Source organism: Barbus barbus, assembly GCF_936440315.1.
Source record: "Barbus barbus genome assembly, chromosome: 49".
NCBI lineage: Eukaryota > Metazoa > Chordata > Actinopteri > Cypriniformes > Cyprinidae > Barbus > Barbus barbus.
In genome coordinates this window covers 16,014,010-16,032,204 of record NC_136727.1, presented here as the reverse complement: position 1 = coordinate 16,032,204, position 18,195 = coordinate 16,014,010, and the positions used below count along the sequence as shown (strand labels likewise).

General features: G+C 36.3%; 1 protein-coding gene across 2 annotated transcripts in view; it reads right to left on the bottom strand.

The window, feature by feature from the left end:
• Window positions 1–14,653, bottom strand: part of LOC306867625 (gamma-adducin-like) — a 90,942-nt gene extending 76,289 nt beyond the window's left edge. For both annotated transcript variants that reach the window (XM_079413395.1, XM_079413398.1), the window contains exon 1: window positions 14,456–14,653. The gene's annotated coding sequence lies outside the window, so the exon portion shown is untranslated. The remainder of the gene's footprint in view (window positions 1–14,455) is intronic.
• Window positions 14,654–18,195: the final 3,542 nt, after the last annotated feature.

Sequence of the window (18,195 nt, the reverse complement as noted above, 5' to 3'; positions counted from 1 at the left end):
GCAGGATAGTTGGTCCTCAGAAAGAGGGTTGAAGAACTAAGGCCTAAATGAACCAAGCTAAAGAAAAAATGTGTCAGGTTACGAAATGAACATTCCAAACGAACCAGGTTCAGTTAAGTAAATGCTAGTTTGTAGGTGAGGTGGGAGATGGGAATGCTCAAGTTAAATTGCCCACTTCTGATCTCAAAGAATTCCAAACAATTATAGTCATACTGCATTCCCGATAATTTGGATAATAACCAATAGAATGAGGTTTTAGATGCCACCATTTTGGGAATAATGTCAAATGGCAGTTCTCAATGCAGATCACTCTGCTCCAACTTTACAATTGGAATGTCCAAATTCTAGTACCATTCCTAAAAGTGGAAGTGGGAGATAGAGCAAGTTTAGCTCCAGCCCCGATTAAACACACCTGAACCAAGGTAATCAAGGTCTTCAGGATTTCTAGAAACTTCCAGGTCGGAATGTTGGGACAAGCTGGAGCTGAATTCTGGAGGACTTCCAGGACCAGGATTGGACAATCCAGTCCTAGCTGAAGTGCAAGAGAAGGTCCAAAACAGCTGGATGGAACGCAACAGAATGGAACCGATAGATGGGGTTTCAAAGTGTTGTTACACTTTGTTTTGATAAATCTTAAAAATGAGCAATGTAAAAAAAAAAAAAAAAAAAAACTGCACAAGATACAATGCACTGGTCAAAGTTGTCCTAAACATTTCCACAAAAATTGTCAAGGAACCATCAAAGATCTTCCTCTTTTTGTTTTTTCTATTTTTATTTCCATCCGTAATCTTACTGGCCCACCACATACTCCTCAGATTCAGAGGCAGATTCTTGTCTCAGTCAACTTGTTGCGAAATGTAACTCTTGGCTGATGATACACAAGCACCATGCAAGCACTACCTCAAAAAAACATCCAAATACTACAACTCCAACTCTCCCAGATTGTTCCATTGGGGGAAACAGTAATTCTCATTGCAGCTAAATTGTTCTTGTCAAGGTTTGTGTGACACAGGCCATGGACCAGATTCATCCGGTGCACTGCCGTCATCACGGAGACCCATCTTGTGACATCACAGGGTCACTAGTTTCCTCTTCCTCCCTGAATAGAGCCATCACAATGACTGCTCCATGAGATCATATGGGGTCACTTACATATATCCACTGACAAATGACAAATTCAAGGGAAGAGAGTGACACCATCAACATTGTCTTTCTTCAAAGCCTGTTGTGTCAGCTTTGTAACCCACGAGACCATCTGTCAAAAAGAAAAAGAGCATTTCCTGTCCACTTAATCGAGAATAGGAAGAGGAAATGAAATGCTTTCCTGTCCCTGCAGTGGATTGCATCTCTGTCACTTGAAAACACACTCTCAAAATAAACACAAAACAAACGCATAGGTTTGAAGCAACTAGCTAAAAGTAGCACCATTGCTAACTACTACATTTCCCAGTAGAGTGACAATAGTTCACACAATATAGTAGCTAGCCAATATAATAGCTGCTTTAACACTTCTTCCATTAAGCAGTGTTGTACCACAACAAAATGCTAAACTGCTATTTAAAATAACTTATCCTCATCTAAACATCAAATTTGATCCATTTTAGAGAATTCGTTCATTCAGAAGGTTGATCTAAATAGACTGGTTTAAAATATATATATTTAATTAGTTTAGTGTTGCTAACTCATTTATGACTAGCTTGACTGCACTATTAGGAGCAGCTAGCTGCTAGCAACAGTTAACTTGTATCTACAGTTGCTTCCCTAACCCTGATATCTGTTTTCAAGGCCACACATCCTCAGTGGAAACTCCGATATGAGTTTGGAGCTGTGCTTTGATAAGCCTGAGACCTGCAGAGCTCGGTTATCTCTCAGTGAACCGTGTGCTTCTCACCATCAGAAAAATGCTGTGATATAAAAGCACAGCCTTGTATATGCAAGGATCTGTTTGCTATACTTTCTAAGTTAAAAGCTTCAAAATATCCACACAAATACAGTTAACCTAATCAAAATTATGTCTTCACTAGCAAAAAACACAAATTAGCCATGAAATGTTATTTTTTTAATGTTGTAATACCTAGCAAGTATGATTAGCTTACCAAACATCATAAAAGTTGTTGATATGACTTGCTATATATTTCACTAAAAACATTTCACGTTTTCTGAAGCCACTGTAAGGGACATTCTGAAATTTAAGTTGTTACTCACTAAAAACATCTTCAAAAACACATTACATGATGCTTTAAACTCAAAGACGCAACAGGACTGTCCTAAACGCAACCACAAGGCCTTGATCTGACCTCTGGATTTTGAGCCAAGCCTCCAAAAAGCATTTTCACAAGTTCTTAAGTGCAGGAGTCAAAAAGGTTTAAGTACTTAAGACAAACAACAGTAGGAGACTCCTCACACAATGATATCAGCTTTACTCACGGAGGGGGTCAAAGTATGTTTGCTGTCAAAATATCAACGCTAAACTAGCACAGCGACCCATGACAGGGTTTGATTGATGCTGGTCAGTTCAAGAACTGAGAACGTCACATAGAGATCGTGGCTCGACACCAAAAGCCTTTGGGGTTTGTTGGCCGGCAATAATGGTCTTGAGAGAGAGTGAAACTAGAGTAATTTTTCCAGTCTAAGGTGATAACACATTACAAACTTTATGCTGGTGTTGCATTTTACAGAAGACTATGACTGCAAAATCAGCAGGGAAAGGCTGCTAAATATCAAGAGGAACATCCACTATCATAAATGTCAAGAAAATACAATCTCAGGCTGACAGAACCTGGCGTGCCACATACTTTCATGGTCATTTCTAAGAGTAAAGCACTGCCTCGTCCTTGACTAAATTGCTACATCCAGGAAACGGCCTGTAAGTGGTAAAGAGCTGGTGGAAAAGAGTGTACGTTTAGTCCTCATTCATTATGCAAGTACGCTGCCCTCCATTTGCTCTTTAAATTGTTATGTCCAGTTTAGCAACATTATAACAAAATTAGGACAGCATAACGCAAGTGTTAACCACAGATGAAGAGTGGGCCCTGCCCTGTAAACAGTGCTACGTGAACAAACTGCAATATCCTTCTCCATTAAACTAGCCTCACCCATAGCCCATCTTGTGGGTCAATCACATTTTCATTTTCATATCCTTTTTAGTCTGTCAGCATATAAACAACATGCATTGAATTACATCAATGCACCTATTATGAGCATGTTTTTAACTTTTGAATTAAAATTCATGTTTATAGCTATAAGAGGCACTAAAAAGCTTTTATAAAAAGTTACAACTTAGTAGACTGGCACAATCTTGGCCAGTAAAAAAACTAAAAAACAATGTCATGTGGTGTGACAAAAAACAGACGTATTATCAAGGTTAATACGTCTCTTAAATTTAAGATAATTTTCCCCTTTAGACAAGGCAAGTTTAGTTCAGTTTGTAAAAGGTCACATGGTGCAACTCAATATTTAGCCTATACATTATTTTTATATTTATAGTCGCATGTATGAAAAGTGTAAGGAAAATAAGTTTTTTTTACTTGATGGTTGCACCACGTGACATTTTTAGAGAAATGAAAATATACTCCAGAAAATAATGATTAAGATACACTCACACATAACCTAATCGGAATGTGAGGAAAATGTTATATTTTATTTTATTTGGTCACACCACATGACAGTTTTAGAGAAATTTTATAATTTTTTCTTTTTATCTTTTCTTGAAGTTAACGTGTGATTTTTAACATGGACATGCTCAAATGTGAACCATACTTCTATAGTAAATGTCTACCTCGGCAAGACTAGACTTCACCAGACAGAATCTGTGAGAGACTGACGGACAGCAACACTGCCATAAATTTCACCAGATCAGACACACAAACTTGCATTAACCACTGCAGCGTGACCACAGGCCAAACTCTGCTGTAACTCTACTATTAACTTTATCCATTACGACAGGATGCAATGAGCTGGATAAAAATAGCCACGCTTCTTCTCCATGAACTTGGACACACAGCCTGGAAGCAAAGGACTGTGGTCAAATAGCAGTGCTTTTGTTTGTTGAGTTTGTGCTGCGTGCAGATCGTTTATATCATTTTTTGCCAACTCAAAGCTGGTTGTGCTCATCAGATATCTGTACAGGGCAGCTAGTGTCTGTGAGGAATGTGATCCCTGATGTACACGGTGAAGCACCAGTAATAGAAGGGAATTCCATGCATTTGGAACGAGCTTGGACATCCATCCATAATTTGGCAGGAGCATCACCTTCAGAAGGCTTTAGTGCTCTTATTACAGCACACAGTAGTAAACTCGATCCTATTGGTCATTAACACTTCCCTAAATACACACTGTAACATACACAATCATTATCAGGTTGAGGAGAATGAACTTGTGAACTGCCATTCCTAGCTATCACTCCCATCAACCAATAGGAATTTTAAAAGGTTGCATAGATCCATACATGTATTCCTGATTAAATCATTGGGATTTTGTGGACCTTCATCAAATGCTAGATGTACATGAGGGTCCACAAACTCCCAATGATTCATCTAGGTACATTTGCATGTTAACTATGACGGAAGATTTTATTCCAAAAAACGACCTTCAATTAATTGTGAGGTATTTTTATTTTTGTACGTGACACCCAACAGATGTCAAGTCTTGTTTGAGTCAGTCATATGAACGCTACAGATGAAACACAAATACATTGTTAGTGAAAATTAACATGTCAAATGCAAGTAAAAATGAAACAAATTTGATTCATATACTCAATACTCACTAGTCCCCACCCGCTGGTGTAATTTTGAAACCTTCAGATAAAGTCAGCGGTTGAAGCACTGAATGAATGTAAACAAGTCTTTTTTTTTTTTTCAATCAAATGATTTTAGTCACCAGGATGAATTTAAAATCCCCACCACCAGTAAAAGCCACAATCTTCAGGCTAAAAGTTGCTCCTAATATAGAAATTTAGGACCAACTCTTGAAAATTATAGGTGTATCACTCCTAATTTTAAGACTCATAAATATTTTAATCAAAGAGCAATTAACCAAGCATTTTAACCCGACAAGTAACTCCTAAACCCAGGACAGCTCAGATGTCCTTCTAAGTAATCAAAAGTGAAATCCATGTTGCTACCAAGTAAACATCTATAGAAATTAGGTCAAATCCCTGCCTTACTCTTATATTAAGGTTTCCTAAGTAAAAAAATGTAAAAGTATTGTAAATAGCTAAAACTCCTAGCTATGAACTAGCTCTAGTTAACTAAACAGGACTAACTAGATAAGGAGGACTCCTAGTGGCAAGATAAAAATCTTTACGAATAAGGCCCTTGATGTTTGTAATAGTAAGTAACTATAGAGTACTGAATCTGGTTTTAATCATCATCAAGAGTCGACTCCAAATGTTCGAATCAGGAGAGTCGACTTTCAATTCCCAGCACTTCAGAATCAAATAATCGATTATTTTTGGCATCGATTTCCCACCGTATAGATTTTTCAACATCTCTTTCCCTCAATGGAAAAATCAGTCATTAGAAGTTTAACAAGGATGCCTAAAGTTTTATCTCCAGAACCCCATTGACATACTGAGCTGTTTATCTCCAACACATAAGAAAAAAAAATATTAACATAATTAAATCGTCATGGCAACAAACATTTTCAACTTTAAAAAAGCTAAAAATAAAGTTGTGTTATACTGTCTCAGTTCATTCACTGTGGGCAGGTGTGGCAAAAAGTAACTTTTGGATGTTGTTTGTGAATATAAAGCCATAATTTGGCACTTGACAACAGGAACTATGGCTAGGGTGTGTCCTCTCAGGCAGATGAGTCGTTATATTTAGGTGTGTTTTTTTTTCTTTCTTTTTACGCAATCAGTGCAATAGAGCACATTTCCTTTGTGGGCGGGATGCCACACACACCACCCTTAGAGCCACGGTCAGAGGGTCACACACACATACACACTTTATTAAACAAGATTTTCTATGCAAAAGCATATTGAAGAAGTTTTACGATCAGTTTTTTTACGAAAATACATTAAAGGGCAATGCTTCGCATACACGCTGTGGAAAAGCTGGAATAAAATGCTGTTTTGCAACAAGTAATTATAAAAGTAACACTAGTAACACTGATTCAGATTAGACATCCATGTGCATGCATGCACAACATATACATGTGTATAACTTCAGGCTAGACCCGCACTTGAAGATGCTCTCTCTAAATTCCTGGGAAAGCCGAGTTGTTTTGGCTGCAGGGAGGGATGTACAGCTGCCAACACGTAGCCTATATATCCTCATTAGCACACATGTGCTCGGGTTTGTCAACTCAACCGTGAGAGAGCGCAAAAAAGTTGAAACAAAAGCTCAAGCGCAAGAATTCCAAACGATTCAATGACAAATTGAGCCGAGACGTGGATTAGTTTGGCAATTCACACCTTCAATTACGTTGTCAAAAGACGCGAGGCTTTAGAGAGGATGTCTTTAGAAAAGAGTTCGAATAAACGCTGCACATTTTAATCTGACCCCAAACCACACTGGGCTTTAAACCAACCTCACCCATGAGAGTTCAAGCCCACTTCCTCTAAAACCGACTGTGATTTAAAACCTAAGGATTTGTTGAGGAGATCTGAGGCTCTGTGTGATTTAAACCTTACCGAGGAGCGAAATGCTAGGAATCTGACGTGTTAAATAAAACAAGCGCCTACGATCGATCAATGAAGAAAAGAGCGGTTGGATGTCTTTGTTTTCATGGCAGATTCACAAATGTGGAACGTTTTAAAGTCGGACAAACAGACCCCCTGGGGATTTTATGGATACACACTGTTGCTTTTAAACCACAACAAAGGCCTGTCGTCCATTGGAAGCAATGTAAAACAACTGTAAGGAGCTAGATTTAGTCTTGAGATGTTTATGCTGGTCTCTATATAAGAAAAAGATTACAATAATTTGACTTCAGGATGTGGAAAAGGACCCGTTTGTCAGGAAGAATTTGTAATATAACCAGTTCAAATTACTTTTGATGCAATGCTCAGAAGTTACATAAATATAAGCTTGGGGTTGGTAAGAATTTTTAATGTTTTTGAAAGATGTCTCTTATGGTCACCCAGGCTGCATTTATTTGATCAAAATACAATAAAAACAGCAATAATGTAAAATAATATTTTTGAAATATTAGAAACATTATTATCAATGTTGAAAACAATAGCAATCAATTTGGTGTGGTGGAAATGACAACCAAATTAAAAAAAGATATATTTTTAATCAATTTTCAGACACCTCGGGCACTTTATTGATTTGATTTAATTTAATTTAAACTCTTAAATATACATAAGTGCCTGAAGTTGAGGAAACACCCAAATATCATATTTGTCAACACAAAGGAAAAAAATTAATAGTTAATAAAGTTGTTTTAGTTCACAAGGTCCTTGTGCAATAACAGCATTTTAGCCAACATTTTGAAGCAGAAAGCAAGACAGACGTGACGGGCACATCTGGAAGTGATTGTGCCGCTTTCAGCAGATGTGAAATGACAGTGACTGGTCCCATTAAACTCCTGACCTGGAACATTTTTACTAATGTGTTCCCAACACAGACACACGCCTCACGCTAAACACCACCAAACAGCATTATTACCCACACTAACCAAATTTGAGCTGTTTGCACTATAGCAACTGTCAAACCACAGCTACATCCCTCCTGATATCAGCAGCAAAGTCAAAGACATACAAAACGTTGAAAGAAGGACTTGTTTGGAAGCACATACTATATATTTTTAATTAAAATGAAATTTTAATCACCATTACATTTATTTTATTTAGTCTGATCTGAATCTCTTGCGTAAGACGTCTGGCCTCTCAGACCCAGCATGCACGAAACTGGCTGGGACATTAAACGTTTTCGGCTCAAACTCATTTGAGTCAGCTCTTGGCATCTCGTGCTGGTTTTTTTCTCTCCCTCATGGTCAGGGTACGACCTCGTAACCATGGTGAAGGGCTGCTAATATCAATGCAAATGGATTCTCTGCTCACAGGAATTCAGCCGGACCGAAGGAACCCCAAGTGCCACTCCAGAGGAGGAATTTTTATTCCCACAGAAAACCAAAAAGTATCGAACCTGACAAATAAGAGCAGTTTATACGGCATCTGAAATTTAGGTGAAATTTCAGAGAAAAACTTTAGCTCCCTTGTCAAAAATGCAGCATTTCATTGTGACATCTTGTTTGTGTTAATCTAAAGAGCTTTTCTTAATCTCTTATTACTATGCTACGCTAGCAGGCTAGGCTGTTAGCTTGCTAACTTATGACTGCTAAAGGATAAAACAACAAAGGGGAAATGCTAAATTCATAGAAAACACTCTCTGTATTCTTGTTGGTTTTGAAACATTTATACAAACATTTTCAACAAAAGTTTACATTTGACTAAAATTGTCATGCAGTGTAACCAAGTAAAAGAAATCCTTGCTGAATATACAGGTGCATCTCAGTAAATTAGAATATCGTGAAAAAGTTCATTTTTTCTTGTAAGTTATTTCAAAAAGTGAAACTTTCATATATTTTAGATTCATCGCATGTAAAGTAAAACATTTCAAAAGTTTTTTGTTTTAATTTTGATGATTAGAGCTTACAGCTCATGAAAGTCAAAAATCTGTATCTCAAAATATTAGAATATTTACATTTGAGTTTCAATTAATAACCGTCCCTACAGTATAAATTCAGGGTATCTCTTGTTCTTTCAAACCACAATAATGGGGAAGACTGCTGACTTGGCAATGATCCAGAAGACAAACATTGACGCCCTCCACAAAGAGAGTAAGTCACAGAGGGTCATTACTGAAAGGTGTGGCTGTTTACAGAGTGCTGTATCAAAGCATATTAAATGCAAAGTTGACTGGAAGGAAGAATTTGGGTAGGAAAAGGTGCACAAGCAACAGGGATGACCGCAAGCTTGAGAATACTGTCAAGCAAAGCTGATTCAAACACTTGGGAGAGCTTCACAAGGAGTGGACTGAAGCTGGAGTCAGTGCATCAAGAGTCTCCACGCTCAGACGTCTTCAGGAAAAGGGCTACCAAGCCACTTCTGAACCAGAGACAACGTCAGAAGCGTCTTACCTGGGCTGTGGAGAAAAAGAACTGGACTGTTGTTGCTCAGTGGTCCAAAGTCTTCTTTTCAGATGAAAGTAAATGTTGCATTTCATTTGGAAATCAAGGTCTGGAGTCTGGAGGAAGAGTGGAGACGCGCAGAATCCATGTTGCTTGAAGTCCAGTGTGAAGTTTACAGAGTCAGTGATGATTTGGGCTGCCATGTCATCTGCTGGTGTTGGTCCATTGTGTTTTCTGAAGTCCACAGTCAACGCAGCCATCTACCAGGAAATTTTAGAGCACTTCATGCTTCCTTCTGCTGACAAGCTTTATGGAGATGCTGATTTCATTTTCCAGCAGGACTTGGCACCTGCCCACACTGCCAAAGGTACCAAAAGCTGGTTCAATGACCATGGTGTTACTGTGCTTGATTGGCCAGCAAACTCGCCTGACCTGAACCCCAAAGAGAATCTATGGGGTATTGTCAAGAGGAAGATGAGAGACACTAGACCCAACACTTCAGATGACCTGAAGGTTGCGATCAAAGCAACCTGGGCTTCCATACCACCTCAGCCGTGCCACAAAATGATCACCTTCATGCCACGCCGAATTGAGGCAGTAATTAAAGCAAAAGGAGCCCCTACCAAGTATTGAGTACATATACAGTAAATTAACATACTTCCAGAAGGTCAACAATTCACTAAAAATGTTTTTTTTTTTTTTTTTTTTATCGGTCTTATGGTCTTATGAAGTATTCTAATTTGTTGAGATAGTGAATTGGTGGGTTTTTGTTAAATGCGAGCCTAAATCCTCACAATTAAAAGAACCAAAGACTTAAACTACTTTAGTCTGTGTGCATTGAATTGATTTAATACACGAGTTTCACAATTTGAGTTGAATTACTGAAATAAATGAACTTTTCCACGGCATTCTAATTTATTGAGATGCACCTGTATGTATTAATTTATTTAATTCAAACATTAAAAATCTTACTGACGTTTCAACAGTGGTGCATGTAACCCATAAAAATCACAGAAATCAATTTGGTGTGGCAATTTTAAATAGTTTAAAAAATATATATTTTTAATCATTTAAAAAAAAAAAAAAAAAATCACATTTTCACAATAAATATTAAAAATGTTTACAATTATTTTAACATGATCATTATGGTATTAAACATACTAACTAACTAATTTAAAACACTCTTATACCGTATATCTACAAACACAGAAGAAAATAACTCAACTATATCTAAAATTATTATTAAGTTCTATTCATGCTAGTTTTGGTTCATTACATCTATATTTTTTAAGTTATTAAGTATTTTTACAGATATGAATTATTCATTCATAAATATTAAGTTTTGAGGGGTTGCACCACATGACATTTTACAACCTGAATTAACCTTATTTTGTCCAAAAAAATGGAGACTTGTTGACTTTGACAGTCACGAGGTCTTTGGGTGTTTTTTCATTTCATGTTTTTTTTTTTTTTTTTCTCCACGTTTCTGCACATTGGTTGCACCACATGACTTTGATTTGGAAAATACAGCAAAATCAAATTTCTCCAAAATCATGCTCCACACAGCTGTAACTTAAACATCAAATATCTCCTAATGGGTTTCAAAGTCACATTTTGCCTTCAATTCGACTGTGGAAACTTGTCACATCTTCTCTGAACAGAAGAACGTTGAGTGTGTAAGAGAACATGGAAAAGATCTCTTAGGTGAGACATAAGCCCATTCAAAGTCTGTGAAAGGGGTCCTCAGTGTCACATCCAAAGCGGTCTCATGGGGTCTGTCCTCCTCTCACTTCCTGTGGTGGGATAGAGTTGTGTTAGGGCTGTGAGAACCATCTCTATGGGGCCTGTTTCCACCCACACATGTATAAAGAGATTATTCTGACCCTTATCCCACAAACACGCCATTCCCGACAATGATGCTGCCTTATGCCACACCAACACATCCAATTATACTACAAGACTTGTTCATGCTGCTCTGTCATTTATCTTGTTCATCTATAATCAAATAACCCAGCAGAACAGTATATGGACATGTCTAAGACCGCATTATGCTGATGTGCGCCTGTTTTGTGGGTTTATAAATCTTGTGTTTAACTGGTAGACGACAGGAATCTTGAATGTCAATGCAGATGTTTTTGTCCAATGGACTTCAGGTTGTAAAACTCTCGTTTAAGGGGTCGTCCAATGATAATAAGAGAAGTTCTTCTCTTAAAAGGCAGAGAAGACGGCATCAAGTCGAAGGACATTTCCATGTGTCGACAAAAACCCATGTCCTTGACCCCCACTTATTAACTGTGTTGTGTGTTTGTAGTTAAAGACACACATTTGCGAAAGCATTTTAGTATTTGTAGGACCACACGATTATGACAAAAATCATAATTGTCGATTATTCCATGGTAATATAATGTTATACTAAAACTAAAATTAAAACAATGGAAAAACACTTAAGATAACCTGTAGAAAGAAAAAACATCTTAAGCATGCAGTGGACTTTGATTAATTGCCACTTTGAATGATTACGTAAATGTGGCATCTGTAACTGTAATCGCGATTAGAAAGTCGATTAATTGTACAGCCCTAAGTACTTGTATTTTAAGTCAAGAATATTCAAATATTTCACAAAAATGGCATTATTATGTAGTTAAGAACAACTAATTATTAAATGTTCTTATAGTTTGGCGCCACTTTCGCAAACTGTTTCGCCATACTTAAATTTTTCATATTTACGGACTCAATTTACAATGGCACTTTCCTTTTTAATAATAGACTTTAGCTGTTTTAACACAGAAACCCTTTCGGAAAAGTTTTTTTTTTTTTTTCATTTTTTCAAAATTACTATTATTTCTTGATGGAAATGGACTTAATCACTCAGATAAAACAGAGCTAGTCAATTTTAAAACATGTAGTTAGTAAAATCCCTAATTTACACCAGTTTATTGGCAGCGTAAAACACATTTACATAAAAAAATGTTTAGCTATGGGTGCAACCAGTCCCTGCGCCGCATGCAAATACTGAAAAAGACAACCAGGATAAAACAAACCTGAAATTAGACTCATATGGAGCGGCAAGACCAAAGAAAGCGAGAGTAAGTTGCACAATAAAACACCACCACCAGCACTCACACACGCTCCACACATCCTCAAAACAAAATGAAGAGTTTCCATGGCAGAACGCAGTCAGCCTGTGGAGCTCATATGTTTCTGATAAGCTTTAATGGGGAACTGTGAGGTAATGATGAAGTCATGCTTGTCCGCTGGACAGGTTCAAATAAAAGACTGCTGCTTTCCAAATGGTTTCATACTTACTCGAGCACTGACACACAGTGTTAGGGCAAGCACACACACACACTCAGAGAAACACAACTATAGTTTGCAGAGCTTGTCAGGGCAAGAGAAGATAAAATTACAGTTACAATTTGTGTTTATCTTTACACATGGCTAAATAGCAGATACTCCAAATGCATTTCTATACGTATCTGACCTCAGAAAGCATACTGAGCCAGATGGAGCTGAGCCGAAGAAAGAAAAACAGAAAGAAGTTCACCCTGCCCTGATCATCTGCAATATTCATGCGCTTCTTATGAAAAATGCGTGAAGAGAGACACACCCGCAGAGCAGGAAAATAACGGAGAAAGAATAAAATGTGACTGATTTTAAATCTTGCCACTATTAGCAGAAAATTGTGTATCTACACAATGAACACAGTGACAGGACGAGCCGTATTGTCCGATTCGCAAAAACATGACTCTCATGAAGCGATTATTGTAGTCAGTCTAAAAGATTCACAAAACAGCCTTGAATGCACTGATGAGTTTATCATTTGGAATAAAACTTGATCAGCCAGTCAATTATTCAGAGCTGAACAAATGACTCCCTCGCTAAACCGCGAGTTAGTTTTGGTTACTTTTGGAGGTTAAAAAAAAGTAAAAAATATATAATTTTAATAATTCATATAAAGCTAATATAATTTTTTTTTTTAATCAAATGTTACTTTTAAATAATAATAAAAAATATATATAAATAAAATAAAATAAAGAACTGAAAAACATTTTCGTGAGTGGCCTGAATAGTCAGAAAGACGTTCTGGTAGTTCAGGCTTAAAGTAAATATTAAAAGCTATTAAAGAGGCTTTATTGCCCTTTTATGGCACATACACACCTTGCCCTGAAGACAAATTATTCTTCAATTTCTATATCTCAAGTTCAAGCTTGACTATCAGGATCTCTTAATTAGAGGATGCTAGAATTATCAGAATGCAAGGACAGCTTTAAAAGCACCACATCAATACATGCGCCTTTGACTTTTGACTATGCATCAGCAGGTCTCAACAACAAGGATGGCCAGCAGGCCCAGGGCCAATGTGTGCGAGAGACTTTTGAGCCAGCTGACAAAACAGTCTATGAGCTATTATTTATTTATGCATGTAAAGAAGAAACCGTCACATTTAATAATATATACAGAGTTATATATATATATATAAAATATGAATATTTTTTTTTACTTTTTTTTTTTTTTTTTTTACTTTTAATATTTAAAAAATACATATCAAATATTTAAAAAACTATATAAACTATATAAACATAGATACTTATATAAACTATATAAATATCTATATGCATATTTAATGTTTTTGAATAATATATATATATATATATATATATAAAATGCATATATTAAGATGCTATATATATATATATATATATATAGCAAAATGTAATGTTTATAATACATTAAATGATATATTCAATGGATTTAAAAAATAAAGAATAATGTTTAATATATACTATTTAAAACATTTTTAAATATAGATTTAGATATATAAATTATGAATTATGAATTATATACTCAATGCTACTTTCACTTTCAAGTATTAAAATACATTAAATTATTTAATAAAACATTACTTTTATATTTTTAAGTAAAATACATGAAAGTTATTCATAATTATATATAGACTACATATATAATATATTTACAATTATTCTTATTATATATTTCATATATTATTTAAAATAAAATAAAAATCAATTATATATACACTGACACAGTATGCATCAATGTCTAATTCACCTGACTAACTCTTCCATCCATGCATCCTTCCTCTGATTCACCTGCTGCATCAAACACAACATTACTATGATTTAACACACTGCAGCCCAATCATGACAGGGTCTCTGTTATAACCGCAGCAGCTTCATTGCAGAGCAGAGCTGAAACTTCAAAGGCAGCAGCAGCGGCGCATCCAGCACATCATAAACGCGTCCCTGCGCTGCATCTGAAGGCACGCGGGAGATGGAGGTATTTCCACTAAACACAGCCACAGATAGCCCAGTGTGACCTAACCGAGGCCTGAATAACAGCATGAAACGCCGCTTACCTGTAACGCCTTTGGAAAGTTGCACCCAATCTGGTACTTTCATTCAGTCCGCGCGCACGTTCGGCCCAGGAGCACGAGCGTTTTGAACTGTAGTTCAGGGTAGCTGCAGTGAAACGCGTGACTTCAGTAGCGCCGCGCAGATAACACGCGCCGAGCTCAGCGGCTTCAGCCGATCCGCATCTGATAGAGATCTGCGGCAGGACGGCGACGCGCGCTATATGGCAGCAAATCACCGCTGCTCTGCCCGCGTCACGTTTAAATGAGGAGCACAATATGGAAGCCACGAGAAATGTAAGCTAGCGGTCTTCAAAGATTTTAGTATTTGTGTAATTAATATATAATATATATATAAGCAAAAGTTCTGCTAAATGTGTCATTGATTCTTGAAAAAAGCGCTTTTTAATTATTTGCATATTTTACCAACTGTATGTTTTTTTCATTCACTATTGAGAAATTTATTAATAAATTAATTCGTCACATTTTAATTAAATAATTAATGTTGAATACTGCAAATGTCCTTTTTGTAAGTAAATAATAATAGGCTAAATTGGCTAATGCAATATTTTGGTCCATGTAGCAATAAATAATATTGTTTCTGTATCTGCCCCACACAGTCATAGTGTATATAATTTCATTTCATTTTCAATTTTGGCACATACTTTGCGTATAGTTTTCTAAAAAAATATATTTTTTAAATTTAATTAATTTATTTAAAATGAGCTGAAAATACATTCCTTGATTAATGGTATAGCATTGAGAATTGAGAGGCATACTAAATAAAATTAAATTAGAATTCACTCGAGAGGTTTATCTAATATGTCTGCAGACTTTTACTATCCCTTTATGAGCAAATGCTTCCATCTAGTGGTCAAACTGTCTTTCTCATGAAAACTAGGCCTATTTAATGAAGAAATTATCTAATGAAGAAAACAGCAGGCCTAAATATTGTGTCAGAGCTTTTTAATATTTAACTTTTCTGATCGATACACTAAATATAGGGGGGTTAACAACTATTATTAAAATGGATAAATGGTAAAACATATCTGAAAAAAAACCATATGCTGTTACTGAATCATAATCATAAACAAGCAAAGAAAACATTTTTAAAAAATCCCACAGTAGAAGGTTATACTGCCAGCTACAGAGCAACAATAACACAGTGAATTTCACAAACAACTACAAATAAACGGCAAGTATTGAATTAAATGTGAAGATGCATTATGATGGCTTGTGGAGTGGTGTTTTGGCCAGAAGCAAAGGTTTAAAGTTAGTTTTGGAATTTTTTTCTTCTTTTTTTTTTTAACAAACATGCAGCTTTTCACTTCACAAGAAGATACTTGTGGATTATTGAGATGTTTTTATCAGCTGTTTGGACTCTCATTCTGACGGCACCCATTCACTATTGGTGAGAAAGTGATGCAATTCTCCAAATCTGTGAAGAAACAAACTCATCTACGTCTTGGATGGCTTAAGGGTGAGTAAATTTTCAACAAATTTCCATTTTGGGGTAGACTATTCCTTAGATTGTGCCAATATCCTTCCGACGGCACCAAAAATGTTAGATCGAGTCTCTAGCCAGAAATATTATCCAACACTGGATCCCGTTAGAAAATATCTGTTTTGTCTGGTATCCAAAATCAGTGTTTTACTGCAGTTATGGAGAAAAGAGCAGAAAGCAGGAAACAAAGAGGTAAAATGAACAGTTTATTGAATAATTTTAGTTGCGTATGTTACAATGCTCAGACTTTGTCTGCTCAGTATGAATCCAACAAGTGTTATTATACAACAAGCAACAGCAATGTAAAATTACTGCTTCACATTATCGTCTTGTGATGTTCAAAACCTTGAAATGGAGACATTCTCTTATCTCTTACTCGTGAGGACAAAAAAATCCATTTGAAACCACACAATCACTAAACAACAATCTAGAGTGACTGATCAATGAATGAATCAATGATTATTATAAAAGATTATATGATAAAGAGTAATAATAACATGATTACAGGATAATAAATGATGAATGAATGTAAAAAAACACACACCACACCACACATGATGAAGAATCTTTTGATCCTTCACCTTTAGGAGTAAAAATACCATTTTCATTTGGCACAACTCTGGATTGGGCACTACAGCCACTATTTATTGAAGCCAACTACTGAAAAATTGGCTGAAAGTCCTAAAATGAGACATTACATACAAAAATCATTACATAGCACTGTAAGCAAGCTGTGTTCTTGGGATTAAGTTGTCATCGTAACTAACTAATAAAATAAAACTAAAAATCAGAATTACCATACAGTGGTCCCAGAAGTATTTAGACACTAAAGTGCCCCTATTATGGATTTTTGAAAATGACCTTTCATGCAATGTAATTAACACAGCTCTAAGTGAATGAAAACGTCCTGCAAAGTTTTAAATCTGAAAGTGCACTGTGTATAAATTTATTGTCTCAAAAGAGAGTTGACTCTGAATCATTAAAACAAGTCATTTTTAAAACGAATCCCAAGCCGTTTCATGTTGACATCAACATGAAACATTAGCATATTGCCCGCCCTCTTGTTGCACGTGCAGACCTGGGGAAACGTGATTTTAGCATTGGTCTGAATGAAAATGCAAATTCATTCTTTGCCACTAGGTGCCGCTTTTTCCCAATCACATGTTGGTGGGTGGAGTTAGTGAAAATAGCTTCTGCCAACAAGGCAGGATATTTGCACTTAGTGTAAATAGACACTCCGATAAAATAAAGGACACTTGTTTTTATATTATTACTTGTGTTTAAAGAGTGCAAATACTTTTTTGGGGCCCCTGTAAATCTCATAGTGAAAAAAGTTACTCATCCTGTTTTTTTTTTTACATCACAGAGAGACACTGAATTAGTATACAGCACAAATCCAGTATAGAGGGGTATTAATGTAGTAATAATGCATGACTTAAAGGGGTCATTGGATGCAAAATTAACTTTTCAAGTTGTTTGAACATGTATGTTGGAAGTGTGTGTACAAATCCATCCTATAATGATAAAAATCCACCCAGTGTTTTTTTAAATCCCTATTTTAAAATCCCCTTTCTCAAATCAGGCTGTTCTGAGAGCCCTGTCAGAATGACGTAGTTCTGTACAGACCGCTCCCACGAGAGTTGATTGACAAGGCCGTCTTACCTTAGACCCGTCCCGAGTGAGCTAAGATCTGTTCGCCAACTCTGGTGCAGGAGAAGACAAAATGTCTCAGATTAAGCAATTGAGGCGTTTTGTTGTTGGGTGTAATAATGAATAAAGCAGTCGTCATTCACTCCTGACATCTGAGCCACTGAAGACACAGAGGATTAACTTTACTTTTGCTTTGATGTGAATGCGCCGATCCCGATCTACATAAATGCGTCTATGTTCGCGCGAATCATTCATGATCCAGCTTCCTCTACAGAAGAAGTGAGTATAAGGGTTTTGAATGAATCTTTGCAAATTGCCTTTCCTAATATGTGCTAGTTAGCCAGTTTTGCGGCTGAAGTAAACAGTACTGCTCGTCATGAGCATTTAAAGCAACATGGACTAAAAAACGGCTTGCTGAAAACAGAGCTGATTTTGACAGGGTAAAGAAGGTGTTTTTTACACTACCATTGAGAAATTTTAACCAAAGTATGTTATAGACTTTTCATTAAGACCCTAAAGAGTCATATCAATTTGTGGAAAATAGGCATCCGATGACCCCTTTAAAAAAATCTGCTGAAACTGTCAAAAAGAA